This window comes from Tetrao urogallus, assembly GCF_951394365.1.
Source record: "Tetrao urogallus genome assembly, chromosome: 11".
Lineage (NCBI taxonomy): Eukaryota > Metazoa > Chordata > Aves > Galliformes > Phasianidae > Tetrao > Tetrao urogallus.
This window is the reverse complement of record NC_136824.1, coordinates 3,071,077-3,082,502: the sequence shown is the minus strand read 5'-3', so window position 1 is coordinate 3,082,502 and position 11,426 is coordinate 3,071,077.

Here is an 11,426-nt window from a genome sequence, read left to right as displayed (position 1 = left end):
GGAAGTTTTCTTGTATGCTTTTGGGATCCCCCTCTCTTTAAACCTGGCAGAACCAAGGTAGGCTCCTGCAGCCATCTGTCTCTAGCTGGCTGCTGGTGAAATGTTAAGTATCACATCTCTTAGGAAGGGAAGAAAACAGTTCTGTCTCTTAATAAAGACTAGCTATTCCCTTTCTATGTTTTTAATCATAATTCCAGTTATCACACCAAATGTTTAAAAATATTGCTTTCTAGGAGAATGTTAACAAACTGAGGTTACTAGGGTTTATCTAGCTTATCTTTACACATTTTTAAAACTATCAAGCATTGAGGATTGTACTTTCATTTTCATAATGTGATTTTTTTGTTGTTGTTGTTGTTTTAAAACTGTAACTGAAATATGCATTGAAATGGCTTCCCAAAGCCACAGAGTAGTAGGGGTAGACCAAGACCTGCTACCCAGGCTGCTGCCTACTGTCACAATTGAGCAGTATTTCTCTTGGTGTAGACTTAAGAGAATCTAAAATTACAAAATAAGCACTTCCCTGCAGGGAATAATCTCCAATTCCCTCTGCTGGGGTACCTTTGACAGTGATGGCTGACCTGGCAACTTCAAAACGTACCTCACCTAATCCATAGCAGACCTAAGAAGCCTTTCCCACATTCCATGTTAGAGATTAGATCTGATACTTTAAATTCCCTCTTTATCTGAAGAATCTATTTGTGATTCTACTTGAGGTGGAAATTTATGGCCCGAACCATCGTAAAACTTCTTCACAAATCACTTAAAATATTTTATGTAGCTATTGTTCCCATCTTTGAGTTTTATTTCTTCCTACAAGAACATCTAATAACGTAAAATTATCTCAGCACATTTGCTTCTATGTGCAAAACCAACCTGAGCTGTCATTCTTCGTGGCAAATGAACAGATCTGTCATGCACAAATTCATGCGACGCAGCAAGGCTGTAAGAGCACGAGAGATTTAGAACTCCTCCAGCACATGCACTATGAAATTTTTACCTTCACCACATGATATTGGTTGTGCTTTCCCTGATCCCACCATTGCATGTTTGTGTTATAGCATTAATTTGCAGAGCGCTTTGCAAAGAGGAGTGGTCAAGTCATTAAGAAAAGATACGTGAGGGGCTTATTTTGAAGAGGTTTAACTTCAAAGAGGGAGATGTCAGACAGACTGAATTTGGCTCAGTCACAGTAAGAAGGCATGGTGGAAAGCTCAAAGAGTGAAGAAAAGCAATTGCATCCACACAAAGGAAATGACAACCCCAGCCCTCACTTATGTTATTTACTCGTGACAGCATCGAAAAAACAATTAAGATAAGGCCCTGTGGTGTCAGACTCCTGCATAAACAACAGGAACCAGTTCTGGAGACCTTATAGTGAGATGAATCAGAGAGGAAAGCGGTATAGAAAGAAAGATATTTTCCTGTATATCGTTCTCACCATTGCTTTAGTTAGGCTTCAAAAGCATAAAATCACGTGCAGCTGCAAAGACAGGAATGAGAGATGAAAACAGGATGGAGAAAGAAATGAAAGAAATAACGGACCTGAGACAGCACCTGAGCCTGCCAGCTTTAAAGGCCTCAAACCCAAGCTGTGTACCTGCAACGACTGCGTAGGCTCACCTCTGGTTAAACGAGCTCGTGCTGAATTACCGTAACCCCCTATAACGCAACGTCATTTCCCTTCAGAAGCTGTAAATAACCCAGCGGCCTAACGCAACGCTTCTGCTCTTCCGCAGCGCCTTTGGCCCCTGCCCACCCGCCCCGAGCCCTCAGCGCCCCTTCAGCGTTCCCGCCTTCGCCTCGCGCACCCCAAGCCCCGCCCCCTCCTGGAAGCCCGCGGTCCGCTTAGTCACACCGCGCCATCCCGCCCCGTTGCTAGGAAACGGCTGCTAGGCGACCGCCGCGACTCACCCGCCCCCGGGAGACAGGGAGCGGGAAGGCCCAATTCTCCTCCGTTCCATCACCGGAACCACCGCGGCCTTCCCCCTCCGCTGTCGCAAAGGCCTCCCCGTTCCCTTTACGGCAAAGGCGGGGCCACGAGCGGCGGGCGGAGCCGCCGTCAGCGCGGTGACCAATCGGAAGCTCCGGCGGCGAGCGGCCGGGGGCGGGCTCAGCGCGAAGGCCTTTGATTGGCTGCGGCGGAGGTCAGTCCCTGCCCGCTGACCCCGCAGCGAGCCGCGGGGGGCGGCTGGGCGCAAAGTGTCCCCGCACGGCGCGGCCCCTTCCCGCGGCCGGCCCGGCCCCGCCGCCGGCAGTCAGCGCAGCGCGGGGGGCGGCCGCAGCGCGGAGCCCGCCGGCGCGCAGGTAACGGCTGCGGTGCTCCCCGGCCGCCCCCCGCTTTCCTCCCGGTGCCGCGACCCCGTGGCCTCCGCCGGCTTCCCCTCAGCCCCCTCGCTCCGCGGAGCTGCCCTCTCGCCGCCTGTCCCCGCGGACGTGGGCGCGCTGCCGCTCCCCCCCCCCCCCCCCCACCTCCGCCCCTCCCGCCCGTCCGCCCGTCCTCGGGGCTGCCCCGGGCCGCTCTATGCGCTCCCGGGGCGGTGAAGCTGAGGGGAACGCCGGTGACCCTACAGCGGAGTGCGGCCCTCAGCCTCCGGCGGTGCCTCTCCGGGCCCGGAGCTGCGGAGCGGGGACGACTCCGGATTTCCCGCAGCTCTGCTCGGCGGGGACTTCCTGTCCCTTCCTCCGCGCTCACCTCAGCCCCGGGGCTGTGCTGACAGGGCGGGCGGGCTCGGCCTCGGCGCTTCCTACAGAGCCCATCTCTGAGCTGAACGAGCCCTTCCTGGCTCATCGGAGGGCTTTTCCTGTTTCGGACTGCTGTTCCTTTAGTATTGGCCGCTGTGCTGTCAGTTTCTGTCATTGCATGGCTCAGTTCTACTTTCCTGTATTTTTTCAGGTTTAAGCTGCCTTAAAATCGGGACTGCAAAGAATGGAATGAGACAGAAGAGAGAAAGCAACGCTCGCAAGTGCCCAGCAAGGTGATAATCCACTTAGAGTCATCCCTGCTGCACGGTTTACCTGGGTCTGCAGTCCTCAATGTGGCTTTGATGGATTCTGTGGGCATTGTTGGGTCTCTTTGTTCTCCCAGAACCTGCGTGTTTCTGAGGTTGGGTTTAGAAGCTCTGAAGCCCAATTGAAGAGCTCTTTCCTCCTTGTAACGGTTTGTCATCTGAATCTAATCTGCAGACGTGTTTCTGATCACAGGTTACTCCTTAACATGTGTTGGTGTCTCTTCAGCTCAGGTATGTCATAGAATCGTAGCATGGTTGGATTGGAAGGGACCTTGGAGATCCTGGAGCCCCACCCCCTGTGTGGGCTGGGTGCCCCCCACCATCTTGGGCTGCCCAGGGCCCCATCCACCCTGGCCTTGGGCACCTCCAGGGATGGGGAGTGTTATTTAACGTGACCTCACCCAAGGCAATGGTGACGGTCCCTTCAGCCTTTTCTGCTGACATGCTGCTCTGGTTCTGCAGTTGTTGCTGCAGTAGGTCATGGTGATTAGGTTTTGTTGGTTTTAGTTGCACCGAACTTCTGTGTGGGTCAGGGTTTTTGTATTATAACCAAGCTGCAAAAATTCCAGTGGATTTAATTGGATGGTGTTTGTTTACAAGTACTTTGTGGGTTGAGATGACAAAATAAGATAATGCAGTTGGATGATTAAGGGAAAAAATGAAAGGAGTCATCAGAAACTGAGCCCTGCCGTGAGAGGAGGATGGTTTGGTTTCAGAGCAAGAGCGGCTCATAGGGAGAATTCCTGTCTTATGTGGCTGGGAGGTGAAGAGGTGGCCTTTGGAAGGGAAGAGAACAGGGGGAGGTTAATGTCAGTCAGCATTATTATGCATCCCACTCTTACGCGCTCCAAGTAATGGTGCTCATGCCTGTTCTAATGCAAGGTCTGCCCTGACTCTATTGTAATCCATTTCAAATGTAGATGAGTTTGTGTTATTTTGGCAAATGTATTCTCAATATGGGTCCCACTGGTCCTTGTCTTGTTTTCAGAGATGTCACTGACTGTACCAAAATGGTTTCTGTTGTCAGAAATGAATTGCTTCTAGTGTTAGTTGCAGCAGAAAAAGTACCTGTTGCTGTGGTCAAGGGTGGATCTTTATTCTGATGCATTCTCAGCATAAGAAAGGTGAAGAAGTTGTTCTGTGTAAAGATTAAGTAGAAAATTGCCTTGTAACACAAGGACAATAAATTCTGAGGTATGTACTTTAAAAGCAGAGTGAAGAAATATTCTGTGCTATTTTGATAGCATACCACAAAACCAGATGTATGATGCTGGAACACGTAGACAGGCCCAGTGTGATTGCAGGAGTGGTTTCTATGCAGCTAGATAAGATAGTGCATTAATGCTAACTTTCCAGTGCAGCCATGGTGCACCTGCTTCATACAGTGTTGGTTTATTATAACAACCTCTTTGTAACCCCTCTGTCACATTTAACGTGAGAGCTTGCATCAGTGTAGTTACTCAAACAGCACAACATCTTGGTTCTGTGCTGATGAGCCTTGAGGTCTTCTGAGAAATCGGAGTGTTTGTGACTTGCTATGCTCCTTCTTGATGTGAAATGCCAATGCAACAAAGTATGATCCAGATGCAGAGGCTGGAACTGGGTTCACAGGCACTGGGGCATGAGCTCCTGCCAGAAATGTACACGTGATCAAAACAAGAAACAGAGACAAATGATGTGCTGTAGCCTTCCTCTCAGGCTCTGGAAGGAATGCAGCACGTTGCAAGTAGAGCTATCCCCTTAGATTAAGTTGCATATCCAGTGTTTTTCTTATTTTTAGCCTCAGGTTACATACCCAATGTTTTTGTTTTTCCTAATTGTGAATTCTAAACCCTTAAAGGAAATGTGTGGAGTGAGAGGCTGCTTTCTGTTCCAGCATTTGCTTGCAGAATGATACTATTGCAGTGAAACACCGTTGCTTTATCCGCTGAAGTCATCCAATTAATTCTCCCCAGTTTGGTTCTTCTAGGCCTTATTAAAAAAAATGCAGAGCAAATACACATCTTACAGAGACTGTTAAATAAAATGAGCTCCATAAGCAGCACTCTTTTTGCTCATCAGCTGTGTCGTGAATAGTAGGACTGAAACAATTACTGTAGTGAGGTTTGAATTAGTTTGTGGATTTTTTTCCTGCTTCTGTCATTCAGTGAGAAGTTGGTGCTGGGATACTTTAGTGATAGCAAATAGTGTTAAAATGGGTAAATCTTACACCTTAACTCTTGGTCTGAATTATTGCTCACTTTTAAGGCTAAGTTTTCTCTATGTTTGTACTGTTTGAAACTTGCTAATGGTAAGTTAGCAGTGGGGCTGCCTTTTATGCTCGACCTCAAAGCGTGCTGCAGGGTCCCTGCAGGTACCCCATGCAGACTGGGGAAGGAGTATTGCAGCTGTATGAACTGATGCAACGTTCTCTCCTGCAAAAGATCTGTAGATCACCACTAACACTGAGCTTACTAGATCTGTGGCATTTTCTTCACAAGGTCCCATTTGTATCCACAAGGTGCCAGCGTACAAATGGGGATTTTGAGGATGGTTTGAGCTGATGTGTTAACAGTGGGTGCTGAAGATAATGTCTCATCTGTTGCTTTCCTGTTTGCAGACCTGCAGTTACTTGAGCTGGGTAATTTCCCCTAGTTCTCCATCAGGTCCAAAAGTCAGACCTCACATCTCACCATTAAATGGGTAATAGTTAGTAAAATGATACCTCTAAACTTAAGTTTTGTTCACCTGCAGAATGTAACAACACAACAGCTGCTCGTTAGTCTATAATGGCAGCATGATTGCTACTACACACACCTGAAGCTGATGGAGCACTTTTAGATTAACTCCCTGTTACTTCAAATATGTCCAAGCCAGAAGATGGCATTACAGGTGTTCTCATGAGAAATGTATAACTTTTAATGATCACTCATGAAGAGTGAAGCTTCTTTCCTTTGAAATAATTTTTTTGTGATGTTTAGGAGGATTAACACATGATAAACTCATTGCTTTTGGTGGCAGGAGTATGCACTAGCAGCTTGGTGACTTTCATGTTAGCCCCTTGATGTCTAGGGTATAGCAGCTAACGTAAGATATATTCATAGAATAGCTTGGGTTGAAAGGCAGCTCAAAGATGTCTGGTTCCAGCCCCCCCAGGATCATAAGGCCCTGTGAAATATTGGCATTTCATGTTTGTTTGTTTGTTTCAAACATTGATTGGAATATAAGAAGACAATAACATGGTTGTTTGCCTTTCTCTGTCTGTAGAGCTTTTGAAATAGGAAGCTAAGTGACATGGGAAGATGATAGTTGCATTTAAATTGTTTGTCGAACACGTACTGCCCATTTTCAAAAGGCCATTTCAGTAAAAACACATTTAGCTTGTTTGAGTTCTGAAAGGGACAGCAAAAGTGGGTTGTGAGAATCATGAATGCTGATTACCCTTAATCCATAGGACTTCCTTCTATGTTATTTCTTTGGTTTAAATGTATTAGAATACTTCAGAGACAACTGTGCTGTGGTTAGTTCCATGCTAGACGTTAAGTCGTGTCATGAAACTTTTCCTGCTTTGTACAGCTAAGTTGACATCAAGAAGTATGGTCCTCTTCCTGCTGGCTATGTGACCTTAATACTCCATTATAAACAAGTGCATACGCATGCTGGAATTTGTTTTCTGCATGATGTATGCAGTGACTTTAATGAAATGATGTATTGATTTGGAAAAGTCTAAGGTGTCTTAGATAGCATGGTACTTTGTCAGCAGATAAGGAAGATGTTTCTTTTGTTTTTAGTGTGCTACTTTGCTACAATTATTAGTGTTTTAAGCAAACTTAGTCAAGTTAAGTAAGTGAGCTTTACTTTCACTAAATATAACTTCTTTTTATTAAAGTTACAGATCTTATTCTTGCCATATGCAGCTAATTTTCCTTTGGGGGGAAAAATGCTTGTTACTTTTTTAGTGGAGCAATCTGTTACCTTGTCTGTAGTCTGTGAAGTCAGTGCAATTCTAATTTGCATCAGCTAATAAAAAATGTGTGGGTTTTTAAGTGGAAATCATGCAAAAATTAAAAAGAAAAAGGAAAAAAAAGAGAAGGTGAACTAACAACTGATCAACTATGCAAAAACAAGGCTGGAAATGTGATCAAAATAGGTCATGGCAGTGCAGTTTTGTGCAGGGCTGTGAGCGTGTCTGCAGACCTCGTGTGTTTTATCTTGAGAAGCAAAGCTCTTAGAAAACGTGCAAAAGAGGGATGAAGAGCTTTTTTCCATCTTCTTTTTCTGAGCTATCATCAGCAAAGCACAATCATATGTTGCACGAAGTGACAAATTCTAAGCTGAAGGTTCAGTTCTTAAAATTGTTCTGATGCAACAAAAACAACTCCCAGTCTGCGTGATCTGCTATGCAATGAAGTAATTAATGCTTTTATTATTTGTTACATTATTGCAGTGTGTAAGAATGGGGAGGGTCCTCTCTCAAGGATCTTTCAGACTAAGTGGATGAAATGCCAGCTGGACAGATGTGTACGGAGAATTAATGGAATAGTGGCCAGGAAAGGCTCGTGGCAGCGCTTTGAGCAGAGGTCAGTTGTTGGGACTGGTGCTGTTATCGGCCAGGAGGGAGGATAAGAAAGGCTAGGAACTGGATAGGGATGGGTACTGGAGTTCAGTGAGGCTGGATATTGAAAGGAAAGGGTTTAGGTGATGATTTTTGAGCTGAAGGTATTGCTTGTGTTGGGAAGGCGTGTTCACTGATCTGAAACACAGTGTACGTTAGCTCAAGTTCGTTGTGTTGGGGAAGGAACTTACCTGGTGGTGCCGGAGGGCCACAGGACAGCGGATGGGAAAGGCAATGCTCTACTTTCTCAGGTTATATTCTTGAGACAGAGAAACACAAATGGGATGGAGATAAAGAACCAACATGATCTGGGAGGAACCAAGTGTTTTTTCCTGGCATTTGGCTCCCACAGGAAAACATTCTGCTGTTGGGCAGAAATACGTACAGTAACCTTTGCATTCTTTCTTGTTCCATAGCAGGAGCAGATAGGTGAAACTGTCAGAGAAGAGGTTAGGTGGTTCCTTCAAGGTTTACTCTGCAGAGAAAGCACATCTCTGGTTTCTCTTATTTTCCACAGATTATTCTCTAGCTTTTTCTTCATCTTTGCAGAAGCAAACTCTTCTCACCCCAGCTTCTGAAGGACTATCTGATAATGGAAAAAAAAGAAAACACACATATTTGTGGCCTTTTTTGACATATCTACATTAAAATGTAGCACTCTAGTACCGGTACAGAGTAAAAACAGGTAGACCTCTGACTGTTACTATTGGCACCTAACAAGAAATATCATTCTTTTTAAGGGGTAGCAGGTTGTTTGACACGCATGGACACACAAGATTATGAATAGTGAAGAAAATGAAGAATGGAACATCCATCAAAGACTGACAACCTCTTATAAGGTAATTCAGGGACATGTTGAATTCATGCTTTTGTACTTGCAGAATCACTTAAGTTCTTGTTACTGTCATTTTTTCTCATGGCAGTATACAAATATTAATAATGTATAGGTAGGTGTTTTCCATGCTTTCCCATCTTAATTTTTTACTTGAACATAGGAAGCCAATATGCAGCAATCAAATTACATACTATTTTCTAAATGGGATTGGTTATAGTTGCAAAGTGTTAAATATTAAGTGCCCACTGGAGAAAGGCTTCCTGTAGACCCTCTTCCCTTCCCCAAAGATTGATGCTGTAAATGATGATTTGTAAATAGCATGTCTGAATGATCTGTGGAGTGGAAGTGAGCGTAATTTCCAAGCTGGCATGTGTCTGGAGCTATCCTGAAACCTTCAGTGTTGCAGTTAAGCATTCTTGTAATTTGAATTTTATTGCTTGCCATAGGGGTGAGATAGAAGAGTAGATATTCACAGAAACTACACAAGTGATAAAAGGAGCTGCTTTTGCTTGACTTTGTCTTCTGCTTTGTATGTTCTAGTACTTACGTACTTTAGTACTAGCTGATTTGAATAAGCTCTGCTAGTCACATGCAACATATGGGGCCAGTGCCAACTTTTTATAATGCTGCATTACAAATGTACCCACCAGCTGAGAAGTGTGATATAAAGAGCTTCGCTTTTTCTTAACCAACTGCCTTTGTAGGTACTTTTTAGCATATGCTGCTGGCCCCTTAAATGAGAAATCCATTTCTTCTTATTTGTGTGGTCTCCCTTTCTCTCTGTAGCATTTTGAACAACTGGGTTGACTTTTGTTTTCAGGATAGTAGGAGATCTTACAAGTACTACTCCTTTACCAGAAGGGCCTGTAAAAAAAAAATGTGGGAGAATGTTTGTTTGTTTCCTTTCCATCACATATTCTCAATTTGAAAGAAGTTTTCATATACATTTTTTTTTTACATATTCAGAAAGTTGTGCTGTGAAAGAGTGTGCTCTGATATTTATTTTTTATTGTTGCTTTTGTTTTGTTTTGAAGGATTTCTCCCCAACTCACATCTTTTATCAATCACGTTCCACTGTCAGCTTTCACTTGTAAATCCAAAGAAAGGTCTTGCTTTATAGTTGGAATTCCATTCTAGATTGCACTGCTAACAGCACTGTTAATGAAGTCAAGCTCACTGTCTTACAGGTGAGAGCATTCTGAAGTGCTAATTGGAATTTAGAAAAGAGCTTAGCAAAATTGTATTACAGTCAATAGAAATAATTCTGTTGTCATTAGATTAGTCAAGTTTGATTTTTTTTGGAAAAAAAAAATTGAGTTAGCAGGTGCCAGTTTGTGAATCCCCTTTTCCTCCAAAGCCAGATAATGGAGTTCATGCTATAAAACAAAACCAAGTCTGTATCTAAGCCATGTATGACCTATTGACCTAAAAAGTTGTAGTCTATAGCTCTATGCTGAATTAGTGACTGTTGGCATACGTGCTATCTTGAAGCATCAATAAATGTTTCAATGGCAGGCATTGGCTGTATGTAATCTCTGCTTTTGCTGTCTCAGTAGGGTGATTGTAGCTACCTGTTCGTTATTAGTTGCTATCTCTGCAAGCAGCACATAATAACTTTTTTGCAATGGGCACAGGCAGGTTAGAAGTAGAGTGAATAGCCCTTGAAGCCTTTGTCCAGAAGGATGGCAGTGATTGATGTTTTCACTTTTCTATTGTCTGTGTGCATATCTGGATCACAGGAAAACAAGCGCCCAGTGGGATATGAGGAGTTGATTGCAATGTCTTCTGAATGACCTATGAATCGTGAGGATTGAAATCCTTATGATATTTACGTAAATGAAGGTGTAGGTGATGATGTGGGTTGTTATCCCAATAAAATGGGGTTGCTGTACATTTTAGCAATTTTTTAAAAATTGCTTTTTGTCTTCAGAATCTCTCATTATACTTTACTCTTAACTTTATAGCAATCTAAATTCTTTCTTTTTCCCCCTTTTAAAATCTCCTAATTCATTGTTAATATGCACTGCAGTTGTTTCTGGATAATTGCTGTGACTTCTGTTGCTCAGCATTCGCTTTCCTCATTTCCCTGCTTTCATTCTTTCTTCTAATATTCCTTTCCGTTCCAGGGGTAGTTGTTAATGGGATATGATGCGCAGTGCATGTGAAAATGCAAACACTTCACAGACTTTGTACTGTGAAAGAATCCTTAAATACCTGTGTTTTTTTTCTTGTCCCCAGCTGGGTAGCAAGTAGAACTGCAGATGAGTGCTTTTCAGACAGAGCACAGAATATTATACTTATTTCTTTCCCAACATATGCTGGTATCTAGGCTCTTTTGCAATGGCTGTTTTAGAGACCCTTTCAGCCCAGCATTCTCATATACTTTATCAAGGTAATTATAAATTGAATTTTTCTGATACGTGTTTTCATGTCTCATGTAGTACCATCGTTGTCAGATCTTTGGAATATGAAGAACCTTTACAGTGTTTTATGTACTAGTAAGGAAGCCCAAAAGCCAAAATATGGGCAGAAGATTCTAATTATAAAAAAAAACTCCAACAAAATACGAGGAGAAAGGGGGTTAAAGTCCTCAGTTTGAACATTGATGCTGCTAGTATTCCTGTGCAGCAGGTCACGAGAAAACATTGTATTAGTAATCTGAACGTATGTTTTTCAATTAATTTTTGTAGTTAGTTATTTCTAGTCAGGGGAAAAAGTGGTTCAGCAATACAGTACTGTTTCATGCAACAGTTTAGAGAATGTATTCAACAGTATCTTTGAGTCAGCGTTATTAACCATGTTGTGATGTGAAATGAGTATTGGGTTCTGGAGATTCCTCATTCTCCTCCTCGTTCAGGTATTTTAACTGTGGCTTGCTGTCACTTCTGAAGAAAATATTTACTATTTATTATCTGCGAGTGTCCTCTTCAGTTACTGCTCAGTGATGTGAATCGTATAGCAAGCTTTTGCTAGCAATAGTGAGATT